At 52.4% G+C, this 13591-nt stretch overlaps 2 pseudogenes; both read left to right on the plus strand.

Annotated features, from left to right (window-relative positions):
• The first annotated feature begins 4525 nt into the window (after positions 1-4525).
• LOC134426080 (5.8S ribosomal RNA) lies at positions 4526-4678 on the plus strand (annotated as a pseudogene).
• An 897-nt stretch (positions 4679-5575) lies between these two features.
• On the plus strand, positions 5576-13249 carry LOC134426165 (28S ribosomal RNA; annotated as a pseudogene).
• The last annotated feature ends 342 nt before the right edge of the window (positions 13250-13591 follow it).

Below are 13591 nucleotides of genomic sequence, written 5' to 3' on the forward strand. Positions count from 1 at the left end.
GTGGCTGAGGAACCTTGTGATCTATGCTATAGAACTGCTGGGTGTAATTTTACTGTTTTTGCTTATTTTGCCTTGTATCTTTAACTGTATCCAAAACATGGTCAGCCGTACAATAGCAAAAACATGGCAAACTAATCTCCTTGCACAAGAAGAAAACGGGGGAAATGTGGAGAGCATTATTAATAATTGGTTAGCTGAGAAAGGCCACACTGATATAATGCCACTGGTTAAGCTGAAGGAGAAAAGTCAGCAGTCAGCAAGCTGAAAGGAAAAGTCAGCAGTGACCTTGCTGCAACATGAGGATAGGGAGTTGAGATTAGTCCTGAATATATCCTAAGAATATGTAGAAAGTATCAAAAGTAGAACCATAGGAATGTAGAAGTAGGCGTAGGTGCTGATATGTAAGCTGACCAATCCTGAGCTCAACTTTTGCAATATGTATGAAGCTCATTATTAACTGTATTTAACCCGCCGTACTGATCAATAAAATTGAGCCTGTGATGATCAAAATGATGTCCTGGTTCCCTTCCGTCGACATGGCATTGTGAGAGACAATGAATGCCTGATGTCTGCACAGTGCAACATCCCTTCTCATCTTGGAGTAAACCCTAGAATAATGCCAGCCTCTGCTTTCTTTCAATACAGGTTAAACTAATATTTTTATTTCTAAGGTTCTGGTTCCGGGCAAATTTGGGAGAGAACCCCCCAAAGGGGCTCCTCTCGGAAAGCAGATTCAATCGGCCCCTACCCCCAACCGGTCCTGGAGAAAAGACCTCCTTGAAGTGGAAAAAACCTGTTTATTAAACAATAAACCCTAAACAGTATTAATCAATAAAACCCCTTGCTGCTCCAAAAGAGATGACAAACTGAGAAAGTCCCTCCCTGGGTTGCAGCTCAGCTCACTAAGTCTCTGATCAGTCCCTCTAGTGCTGGAAATGTGGCAGACCAGGCCCAGCCCAGTGGCCACAGGTGGAGCTGTCGGTGCTCTTCTGGTGTTCAGTCCAGAGCAGTTTTGAACAGGTCCAAAGAAAAGGGAAAAAAACCCCACAGTCCAGGGAACTTCTTTGCCTCAGCAAGCTAAATTAACTAAAAGCAAAGGAGAGCTCTGTCCCGCTGTCTGTCCATCCACACACAATGCAGTCCAGGAGCAGGAATGTGGAGGAGTGAGTGCAGTGTCTGAAAACAAACTGCTGCTTCTTCTCTCCCCCCTTCACTCTCTGCAACAAGTCTTAAAGGTGCAAAACTTATTATTCAGCATAAACAGAACAAGACGATTTGGGATAAAAGCATCATATAGTCGACCCAAGACAGGCATCATGTTCCCTTCTTCTTGTGGAGAGCCACCAGTGCACAGTGGCAGTTGCATCCCACTGTAGCTGACAGCAGCATGATGTGACCAAGAGCCTTTGTCAGAGCAGCAGGAATATTGTGGAGAGGGGGAGCTGAACAGCTGAGCATTGAGAGCTTCCAGCGCTGTGTTGAGATGGGTTTGGAGTGTTTCCTTGGGCTCCTTGTGTTGTTCACTCATTACTAATGCTCTAAACAGAGGCTTACAGAAGTGTGGTTGAAAACAAGAAATGTGAAGTTTGCAGAGCAATGTTTTGCTGTCTCTTTCTGCTGTAGGAGGGAGAAATTGGGCCAAATTGTTTGGCCAAATTCAAGGTGACCTTCAGACCCCTGGAAGCACTGGAGAATGGAAGTGTGGCTTACTGCAGCATCTCAGGTACAGCTCCTTTGCCCTGCTTCTCTCCCCCTCAGTGAAGCCATGGTGCCAGCCTGAGCCCACGGGGCTCCCATGGAAGTGCTGGGAAGAGTCCCTGGTCAGCAGGGCAGTGCTGGCACATCCCCCCTGGCCCTGCAGCTCCCAAGGAGTCTCCTGTGCCAGGCCAGGGCTCAGAATGCTGTGTGTGCCTGACTGATCCCAGAACAGCCCAGGCAGTGCAGGGAGAGGTTTTCATGCCATGGCTTTGCCAGCATTCCCCCAAAGGCCAGAGAGCTGCAGAGCAGAACAGCTTTAGTGAACAAGCACTCAGCCCCTGCAGGCCCCTGGCCTCCAGGATGATGGGTCCATTTGACATGGATCCATCATCAGGCAGCAGGAGCTGAGTTACAAATGTGTTCCCTGAGCCTGGATCACCTCCCAGTGCCCAGACAGCAGCAGAGCAGAGGTGTTTGAGCCCCCCTGAGCCCAGGGTGTTGGTAGAAGGAGCGGCCTTGGCCAGCACTTGCCTCTCTCCCTTTGTGGGAATTGAGCCCTTGCAGCTCTGTCTGTGGAAATAGAACACAGTGCTGAGTGTCAGGAGTTGGGGACTTTGGCAACGAAGTCCTGTGTTCCTGGGCCAGGTAGTTTGGTAATTGCCAAACTCTGTAGGAGCTCTGTGCCTTCACTGAATGATTTCAAAGCTCCTCTAAGTGCATGGGAAGGAAAGCATAGAACCAGAGTATGTTAAGGATGGAATGGACTTAAAGGCCTCTGGGCAGGAACACCTCCCCCTAGAGCAGGTAGCTCCAAGCCCCATCCAGCCTGGCTTGGAACACTTTCAGGGCTGGAACCTCCACAACAGCCCTGGGGAACCTGCTCCAGTGTCTCACCACCCTCAGAGTAAAAAATTTCTTCCTAATATCTAAGCTAAATTTCCTTTCTTTCAATTTATACCTGTAACTCCTTGGCCTGTCACTACAAGGCAGCAGAGATGTTTTAAACTCAGCAGACTGGTGGCTGAAATTGGAAAGCAGCCCAAGGAATGGGTTAGAAATTAGAAGTCAGCCCCAAGGCTGAGGGAAGAGGAGGGTCCATATCCTCTCCTGCAGCATCAGGAGCTGGTTGCATCCAGCTCAGAGTCAGGGTCTAGCACTGAGGCAGCCTGGAAAATCCAGTATAACAGAGGGAATGATTGTAGTGCAATAGACATCTCTCCCCAGGCTGTGAGAGCAGGCTGCCCCTGCACCTCTCAGGGGAAGGCCAAGGACCCTTGGTAGAATTCAGCTCTCCTACTCTGAACCTTGGGAACATTTCTATCGACACCCCCCACATCTATGACGTGAGCAGAAGGCTTGGGGTGGATCCTGATGGCTCCTGAGGCAGAGCAAGCCTGGTGGAAGTGTGGAATTGCTGCCGACCTGGGCAGTTGTGAGCAGGGAATATTTGATCTACTGGTGAAATCTGGGAGGGTCTGAAAGGTGTGTCTGTTGTTCATGAAGCCCCAGTTCCTTCTTTGGGAATCAGCTGGGAGGCTTGCTGCAAAACAACCCCTTGGCATATGAAACGAAGCCTGGGTCAAAAAGGGATGTTCAGAGGCTTTTGTGGCAGTGCCAGACACAAGACACCTTTGGACTGGGCTGTTCAGAAGCAGCTGGAACAAACTGGCTGCCTTTGAGCTTCAGTCAACTGCAGACAGCTTCCAGTCAAGTGTCTCCTGCTTATTGCTGCAGGTCACAGGAAAGCCATCCAGCCTCCTGGCTCAGTGCTGGCCCTTGCAAAGGGCTTGGGAGTTCTTTCCCTTGCTGACCAGTCCCTCACCACACTTCAGCCTTGGTGCATCTCTGGCTCTAGAAAGAGAAAAGTGTTCCTGGGAATAAAGCAAAGCATTTTTCTACCTATTTGTCTCCTCCCCAATAGTGTCAAGTTTGCAACAAAATCCAAAGAGAGAGCAGCTGAAAGAGGTAGAAAATGAGGCACTACATCATGCCAGACACTTCCAAAAGCTTGGCTGTGGGAGGCAAAGACATGCTGAGTTTTCTTACCAAAAGATGATGCTGTCTATACATTTTGATGCTGATGCCTCATAATCAATGTATTGTTTTCATGACATGGGAAAAGGTGAATGAGTAGATGGTGCTGTTGGAGCTGTGCTCACTGGGGCAGCAGCAGCTCTGGGGTGATTCCCTGCGCAGCTGCAATCAGCCCACGTTGCTCTCAGGGCCAGGTCTGAATGAACTTGGTGATGCTGATCAGAGGTGCACAGCTCTGTGTCCATGGGATAACCCCAGGGTTGTGGACTCCAGTTCTGTGGAGTTGCCGCTGCTTTGCATGAAAACTTCAAGGCAGAACTTGTCCTGTTGTATTTTTTTGCCATTCAAAGCATCGTCTGCTATTTCTGGGTATTAATTGCGTCATTAGACAATAACTCACAAGAAGGGAAGATTCCACATGTATTTCCATTTTGCTTTCTTGCTGCTGCAGGTGAAACTGATTAACCTAGGAGATATTGATGCTCCCTTCACCTATAGACCTTCAACTGCCAACGTGGGCTTCTGCTTCAAGTTTGTGCCTGAGGAAGACATCGGTGCACCAGGTGTGACCCAGACTGCTCAGATCTCCTTCAGTGCTGCCATAGTGTGGAGGTTTGAGGAAGAATTCCAGTTCAGTGTGGCTGGATCTCCTATGTCTGCAATCCTGACTATCAAGTAAGGACGGTCAAAGCCAGGCACGCGCCTGCACGTCCTCAGCACAAGAGAAAGGGGCCGCTTCATGTGAGCGGTCCCAGCCCCTCCACGCGTGCGGGATCGGTGCCAAAAGCCAGACAACACTTAGCGGTGGATCACACGGCTTGTGCGTTAATGGAGAATGCAGCTAGCTGCAAGAATTAGTATGAATTGCAGGACACATTGGTCATCCACACTTTGAATGCACTTGCGGCCCTGGGTTCCTCCCGGGGCTACGCCCGTCTGAGCATTTCTTGACGATCAGTCGCCGTCCGGGGGCCACCACAGTGGTGCGGCTGGCGTCGCCTCGCAGGCCAGTTGACTGTGTTCAGCAGCGGAGACGATGCTGGCTCGCTGGTGCCCAGAGGGAAGGCGGTCAGGGGTTTGGCAAGGGATGCTTTTCCCTTGGCGGCCTCAATTTTTTCCCTGTGACCCAGCAGGCGTCATCATCGTCATGGCTGTCATCGTCATTGTTGCCGCGCAGGGCCTTCATCCCCCTATATGCAGACTCAGGGACTGATCCATAGCTCCCCACTCCTGGAGTGAGCCACTGGGGCAGAGTTTGTCCTTGGGGCACCCATGCCGCAGTATGGTGGTGGTGGGAGATGAGGAGAGTGAGAGACAGCGTTGAAAACATCACCGTGGGCTGGGAGAACAGAGGGGGCAAGAGGGAGATGAGGTGCAGGCCTCACCCGTAGCCTCCCAGCCACGCAGGCGGCTGTCTGCGGGTGGGTACCATGGGGGTACTGTGCTGTGCTGCTGCGTGTGCATGTGAGGCGAGAGCGCCAGGGACAGGGGTTCTGACCCCCTCCTCCCTTCGCCTGCCCTGCTCCTCTTCTGTTGCGGTCTCGGGGTGCAAATAGCACCATGGCTTTTCTCTCTCTCCAGCAAGGCCATCACGTGCCGCCACTTGGCTGGTCCCCCATCAGGGCTGTCTCTGCCACACTCCCTTTTTGGTTCTTGTCTCTGGGATGGGGCACTCCGTTCTCTGCTTCTCTACCTCTGGCTTTGTTTTCCCCTGGTGCATGGGAGCCAGTGGGGAGGGAGGTGAGAGTAGTAGGTGGGAGAAGCTGGCTGGCTGTTGGCCTGTTGGCATGCCACTTCTTTAGGAGCAGCATGGGCCGGGAGGTGTGGCCAAGCTTTGGCCTTGCAACCTCAGATCAGACATGGCGAGCCGCTGAATTTAAGCAAATTAGTCAGCAAGGGAAAAGAAACTAACAAGGATTCCATCAGTAACGGTGAGCAAAGAGGGAAAAGCCCAGGGCTGAATCTCCCCCCGCAGTGGGGCACGGGACATGTGACGTACAGAAGCCCCCCTCCTGGGCGGCGCTCTTGGGGGACCCAAATCCTTGTGATCGAGGCCGCAGCCCGCAGACGGTGTGAGGCCAGTAGCGGCCCCCCAGCGCGCCGGGCCCGGGGCTTCTCAGAGTCAGGTTGCTTGGGAATGCAGCCTAAACCGGATGGTAAACTTCATCTAAGGCTAAATACTGGCACGAGACCGATAGCCAACAAGAATCGTAAGAGAAAGTCGAAAAGAACTTTGAAGAGAGAGTTCAAGAGGGTGTGAAACCGTTAAGAGGTAAACGGGTGGGGCCTGCGCAGTCTGCCTGGAGGATTCAACCCGGCAAGTTTCATTCGTCTGGCGCAGGTTTGGCGGATCCTCGCCTCCGCCTCCCCTCCGTCGCCTGGGCAAACCCCATCCGTGGTAGCGCCGTGGCGGGGGGCGTCGCTTCTCCCCTCGCGGGGGGTAAGTGTCCTCAAAGCACAGCGTTTCTCGCAGGGGTGCAGGGGCTGGGCCCGCTGGCCCCCGGCCCTGCTGTCAACCGGGGCGGACTGCGCTCAGTGCGCCCCGACCGCGCGGCGCCACTGGGCTGGGCTCACAGGCCACGCTGGGGTGCCCGGGGTCCGCAGCGATGTTGGCTACCCACCTGACCCGTCTTGAAACACAGACCAAGGAATGAGCTTGACAGGCAGCACGTGCGCGAGTCAGGAGCCGTTGTCGAAAGCCCGCGGCACAATGAAGGTAAGGGCCGGCGCGCGCCGGCTGAGGTGGGATCCCGTGGCGCATGTTGCGCCTGGTAGTCCCAGGCGCACCACCGGCCCATCTCACCCACCGCCCCTTCGCGGGGCCGGGAAGGTGGAGCGTGAGCGTCCGTGCTAGGACCCGAAAGATGGTGAGCTATGCCTGGGCAGGGCGAAGCCAGAGAAAACTCTGGTGGAGGTCCGTAGTGGTCCTGACGTGCAAATCCGTCGTCCGACGCGGGTCTAGGGGCGAAAGACAAATCAAACCATCTAGTAGCTGGTTCCCTCTGAAGTTTCCCTCAGGATAGCTGGCACTTGGCAATGGGCAGTTTTGCCTGGTAAAGCAAATGATTAGAGGCCTTGGAGCTGAAACAATCTCAACCTATTCTCAAACTTTCAATGGGTAAGGGGGCCGGCTCACTGGCGTGGAGCCGCGCCATGGAATGCGAATGCTCAGTGGGCCACTTTTGGTAAGCAGAACTGGCGCTGCGGGATGAACCGAACACCGAGTTAAGGCGCCCAATGCTGACACTCATCAGAGCCCAAAAATGGTGTTGGTTGATCTAGACAGCAGGACGGTGGCCATGAAAATCGGAATCCGCTAAGGAGTGTGTAACAACTCACCTGCCGAATCAACTGGCCCTGAAAATGGATGGCGCTGGAGCATCGGGCCCATACCCGGCCGTCGCCGGCAGTGCGATGCCCGCAGGGGCTAGGCCGTGACGAGTAGGAGGGCCACGGCAGTGCGCCTCGAAGCCTGGGGCGTGGGCCCGGGTGGAGCCGCCGCAGGTGCAGATCTTGGTGGTAGTAGCAAATATTCAAATGAGAGCTTTGAAAGCCAAAGTGGAGCAGGGTTCCTTGTGAACAGCAGTTGAACATGGGTCAGTCAGTCCTAAGCGATAGGCGAGCGCCGTTCCGAAAGGGCGGGCAATGGCCTCTGTTGCCCTCAGCTGATCGAAAGGGAGTCGGGTTCAGATCCCCGAATCCGGAGTGGCAGAGACGGGCGCCATGAGGCGCCCAGTGCGGTGACGCAACCGATCCCAGAGAAGCCGGCGGGAGCCCTGGGGAGAGTTCTCTTTTCTTTGTGAAGGGCCGGGCGCCCTGGAATGGGTTCGCCCCGATAGAGGGGCCCGCGCCTTGGAAAGCGTTGCGGTTCCAGCGGCGTCCGGTGAGTTCTCGCTGGCCCGTGAAAATCCGGGGGAGAGGGTGTAAGTCTCGCGCCGGGCCGTACCCATATCCGCAGCAGGTCTCCAAGGTGAACAGCCTCTGGCATGTTGGAACAATGTAGGTAAGGGAAGTCGGCAAGCCGGATCCATAATTTTGGGATAAGGATTGGCTCTAAGGGCTGGGTCGGTCGGGCTGGGGCGCGAAGCGGGGCTGGGCGCGCGCCGCAGCTGGACGCGCGCCGGGCCCTTCCCGTGGATCGTCCCAGCTGCGGCAGGCGCCGCCCACCCCCCCCCACCCGCCCTCCGCCTTGCCGCAGCCAGCGCCCCGAGCGGTTCGCGCAGGGGAGGGTCCCCCGGGGGGGTCCCTGGGCTGGCGCCCCGCCTCGGCTGGCGCCTAGCAGCCGGCTTAGAACTGGTGCGGACCAGGGGAATCCGACTGTTTAATTAAAACAAAGCATCGCGAAGGCCCGAGGCGGGTGTTGACGCGATGTGATTTCTGCCCAGTGCTCTGAATGTCAAAGTGAAGAAATTCAATGAAGCGCGGGTAAACGGCGGGAGTAACTATGACTCTCTTAAGAATAGTTACTAACTGGGCTCAGCTGCAGAAGTCGCACCTCCTCGCGGTCCTGCCGGATGCCCTTGTGGTAACTAAGTCAACTTTTGCCCCAGTGTGAGTGAGGGCATTTACCAGCCCTCCCTATTGTTGGGCTCGCCACCCAATGGTAGTATCACGATCTGCTGAAACAAAGAGTTTGCCGCAGCCTGTTCGCTGTTGCACAGTGCCTTGTCCACGGGCCGTTGATGTTGGACAAAAGTTGGTAGCTCGAGAGAGGGTCGACTACTGACTATTTCTACCCTCACTTGGACTGGTCATTTCTTTAACTTAGCGGACTGACATAATGGTGCAATCTCTAGCTTTGCGTTACATCTCTACTGCAACTCAGACTGACCCATTAGATCTAAGGGTCAATGATGCCAAATCTGTGCCCTCTCTGCCCAGGGAAGAGGGGTTCAATCTTGTAAGTCTAGAGTTTGTTAACTCTGGAATTGTCAAAGGAGATGGTATACATCATGCAGATGTCTGGGAGTTTCTGGGGCAACTCCCTGAGCCATATGAGATCTCCCCTATGGGGCTGGCCCAGGAAGAGGCTGTGAGTGCAGAGGGAAGTTTCGAAGAGCCCAGAACACCTGCACCTGAGGCTGAAAGTAGGAGGGGGGATACTGAAGAGCCCAAAACACCCGAGGCTCCTTACGGGTCCAAAGCTATTGGTAGTACGCCAAAAACACCGGTCGTATCGATGCCGGACAAACAGCCATCTTGTCCTCAATGTGAGACCCGGTTTACTAGGATGCTGGGGCTGATTGATCATCTTAAAAGGGTGCACGGGCAGAGAAAGATCATTTTCAGATGTGCGAAGTGTGGTAAACAAAATCTAAAATACCACAGTATCTCGTGTCACATCCCACATTGCAAGGGAATGGTGTGTGTGGCTCCCACAGGTGACTGGGTCTGTGAGGTGTGCCATCGAGGGTTTGCCACCAAGATTGGCCTGGGTCAGCACAAGAGGATAAGACATCCTCTTGTGCGGAATGAGGAGCGGATTATTGCTTCCCATCCTAAAGAGTCATCGGCCCGAGGAGCCCACAAACAAGTATGGACTGAAGAGGAAGAGGCTCTCCTGATACAACTGGTGGACAAGTACACCGGTAAAAGGAACATTAATCAACCTTTAGCGGAGCATATTCCAATGAAGACAGCAAAGCAGATAAGCGATAAAAGGCACCGTCTAGTGAAAGGTCCCTCCGCAGAAGAACATGAAGGCCTAGTAGGCGCCGTGGGGATCGAACATCCACCCGAGTCTGCTAAATTGCCAAAGGAGGGACAGTTAAAGCTCCAATACCGCAAGATGATCAAAGCGGGACTATCGGTTGGAAAGTTCACCATGTATCGGGAGGCCTTTGAGAAAATTGTTGATGGGCAAGATCCAGGTCGTGTGGTGAATGACGTATATAACGAGTTTCTTGGTATTCTGGGGGAGCCTAGCCAGAGCAAATCTATCTGTAAGGGTCGAAAAAAGGAGGCATCCCGTGGCGAAAAAACATCCAAGACTACACCAAATTGGATGTGTAAAAGAGCTATCAAGAGGGGCAAATTCTTGCGATTTCAGTTGTTGTTCAAGTCACATAGAAGGCGCCTCGCGCGTATCATCTTGGACAGCACGGAAGCCATTCAGTGCCAGGTACCATCGAGCGTTGTCCACGATCACTTTAAGAATAGATGGGATACATCTGGTACATTTGGTGGCCTCTTAGGTTTCCCTCCTTACAAGGAGACGAACAATGTGGTGTTCGAGGCCCTAATTACAGAGAAAGAGGTGGATAAGAACTTGAAAGAGATGTGTAAAACCTCCGCTCCCGGGCCAGATGGGATTACTCTGGGTCAAATTATTGCAAAAGACCCGAGATTTTCCCGGTTGACTGAGATCTTCAACCTCTGGCTTATTACCGGTACAATTCCAGATGCGCTGCGGGACTGCAGGACAGTCTTGATACCCAAGTCTTCAGATGTAGAGAAGCTTGGTGATATCAATAACTGGAGGCCTATCACTATTGGTTCAATGGTGATTAGGCTATTTTCCAGGATCGCCACGGCGAGGCTGTCCAAAGCTTGTCCCATTAACCCCCGGCAACGGGGTTTTATTTGCGCATCAGGGTGTGCCGAGAACCTCAAGTTGTTACAACTTGTGGTAAAAACAGCAAAAGGAGAGCACAAACATCTGGGGGTCGTGTTCGTGGACATCGCTAAGGCATTTGACACCGTGTGTCATGAGCATGTATTTGAGGGTCTGGTCCAGAGAGGTGTGGATTCACACGTGATTGATTTAGTGAGGGAAATGTATCGTGATGTCAGGACGTACATTTCCGTTGGAAGGGGAAGAACAGACCCCATATACATTCGCTCAGGTGTCAAACAGGGCAACCCTATGTCACCTCTGCTGTTTAATTTAGCGATGGACCCCCTTCTATGTAAACTTGAACGTGAAGGTGAAGGTTTCCATCATGGGGGTTGGAAAACTACGGCCATGGCATTTGCCAATGACCTAGTGCTCCTGAGTGATTCCTGGGAAGGCATGTGTTGTAACATCAAAATTCTGGAGGCCTTTTGTAATCTTACTGGCCTCAGTACGAAGGGTGAAAAATGTCACTTTTACACTTTGGCTTTTACATCAAGCCAACAAGGGACTCATATACTATCAATGATTGTCCCGCATGGGTAATAAACGGATCCCCTCTTAACATGATCGACCCAGGTTCCTCAGAAAGATATCTTGGCACATGGGTAGACCCCTGGACTGGCTTCGCAGACCCTAGATTATCAGAGAAGCTAACTGTTTGGCTCCATCGAATTGGTCGTTCGCCTTTAAAACCTCTCCAGAAAGTTGATATACTCAGGACTTATACTATTCCGAGACTGATATATTTGGCTGACCATACTGAGGTTAAGGTGGGCCTCCTCGAATCCCTTGACCAGTTGATTCGTAATATGGTCAAGGAATGGCTTCATCTTCCACAAAGTACGTGTGATGCGATCTTGTACTCGAGTTTCAAAGATGGTGGTTTAGGTCTCATCAGATTGGTGGCGCTCATTCCAAGTATACAGGCGAGAAGACTGCATAGACTGGCACAGTCTTTGGATGAGACTCTTGTGAATTATTTGAAGGAAATCCATCTGGAACGGTTATTTGAAAGATTGTGGCTAAAAGCAGGGGGGACACAAGAGTCCGTCCCATCAATTTGGGAGCCTCTACCGGCGGTAGAGTTGGGGGGTGATGATGAAGCCCGGCTTGAATGGGAAGCACCCGCTCCTAAAATTTGCTATCCAAAACCGTGTAATTGGAGGAAATTAGAATTTCAAAAGTGGATCCACCTGGTATCCCAGGGTCATGGAATTGAAAATTTTGAAAATGATGAGATCAGTAATGCCTGGATAAGGTGGTTTGGGGGCATACCTCACCGAAAATTAATCACGGCCCTACAATTAAGAGCCTATGTCTACCCGACAAGGGAATTCCTGGCTAGGGGTAGACAGGAGAATGTTGTTCAATCCTGCCGACATTGTGGAGCTAGATATGAGACCGTGGCCCACATTGTCGGCAACTGCGCCATCACTCAGGAAGCCAGGATTAAGAGACATAACGCCATCTGTGAAACTCTTAGTGAAGAGGCTAAGAGGGAGTGTTGGGCAGTAGACAAGGAGCCACACATTAGGAATGAGGCAAACGAATTGTTTAAACTGGATTTGATCTTTGTTAAAGGGTCTAAAGCAGTCGTGGTTGACGTGACAGTGAGGTACGAGCACTCTGAAATCTCATTGAGTGAAGCCGCCTCGGAAAAGGCCAAGAAATATCAGCGCCTTCATAAGCAGATCGAACAATTGACGAATGCAAAGGAAATTGAATATGTTGGCTTCCCCATGGGAGCCTGTGGCAAATGGTTAGGCAAGAATACTGAGGTGCTGACCACCCTTGGTCTCTCTAAAACGAGGCTAGAGAGAACCGCGAGGGCCCTAGCATCTAAAGTACTCTTCGCCTCTGTCAATATTGTACATATTTTTGTAAGCAAAGCTAGATCGACTGTATCTGTAAATACATTGTAAATAAACAAGGCCCCTCCCCTTGGCTGGGTCCACTGGACAGTGGAATCGGTTTTGGGTGGGAGGGGTTCATCCCTCATAACCGCGTCTTAGCCCATATTTGGGTTAAAAATTCTGATTTGGACATCAGGTGGACGGGCCACCTTACTTAACCTGGAAAAGGAACATATACAGTTTGTATGTGTTTAATAAATAGCCAAATGCCTCGTCATCTAATTAGTGACGCACATGAATGGATGAACGAGATTCCCACTGTCCCTACCTACTATCGAGCGAAACCACAGCCAAGGGAACGGGCTTGGCGGAATCAGCGGGGAAAAAAGACCCTGTTGAGCTTGACTCTAGTCTAGCGCTGTGAAGAGACATGAGAGGTGTAGAATAAGTGGGAAGCCGGGCACGCGCTCGGCGGTGCGGGGCGACCCGCCCACCGGCGTCCCGGCCATCAGTGAAATACCACTACTCTGATTGTTTTTTCACTTACCCAGTGAGGCGGGGGGGGGCGAACCCCGAGGGGGGCTCTCGCTTCTGGCGCCAAGCGGCCGGTGCGCGCCGGCCACGACCTGCTCGGGGGACAGCGGCAGGTGGGGAGTTTGACTGGGCCGGTACACCTGTCAAAGCGTAACACAGGTGTCCTAAGGCGAGCTCAGGGAGGACGGAAACCTCCCGTGGAGCAGAAGGGCAAAAGCTCGCTTGATCTTTATTTTCAGTACGAATACAGACCATGAAAGCGGGGCCTCATGATCCTTCTGGCTTTTTTGGGTTTTAAGCAGGAGGTGTCAGAAAACTTACCACAGGGATAACTGGCTTGTGGCGGCCAAGCGTTCATAGCGACATCGCTTTTTGATCCTTCGATGTCAGCTTTTCCTATCATTGTGAAGCAGAATTCACCAAGCGTTGGATTGTTCACCCACTAATAGGGAATCTGAGCTTGGTTTAGACCGTCATGAGACAGGTTAGTTTTACCCTTCTGATGATGTGCTGTTGCAATAATAATCCTGGGAACCCTTGGGATGGGATAGGATGTGTTATCCCTTAGAGAAGTGAGGCCAATGGAGATCTCTCCCCTGAACACATTGCCTGCAGAACCCCTTCCAGAGCCCAGCTGAAGGCCTGGCCTTTGGGCTGGGATCAGTTTGGTCAGAGGGGTGACCTCCTTTGACCAGGGACACATCCTACTCTAGTGGGGGATGTTGCTGAGCAGGGCTTTGAGGGTCAGGCTGAAATGAATGTGCCAAGGGACAGTGAAGGGGCCTGGGAGGTTCCTCTCCACTCCTGGTGTGTGGCAGAAGGGTCTCACCCTCTTGTGGGTGGCTGTGCTCTGGTG

Source organism: Melospiza melodia, chromosome 17 (assembly GCF_035770615.1).
Source record: "Melospiza melodia melodia isolate bMelMel2 chromosome 17, bMelMel2.pri, whole genome shotgun sequence".
NCBI classification, from domain to species: domain Eukaryota; kingdom Metazoa; phylum Chordata; class Aves; order Passeriformes; family Passerellidae; genus Melospiza; species Melospiza melodia.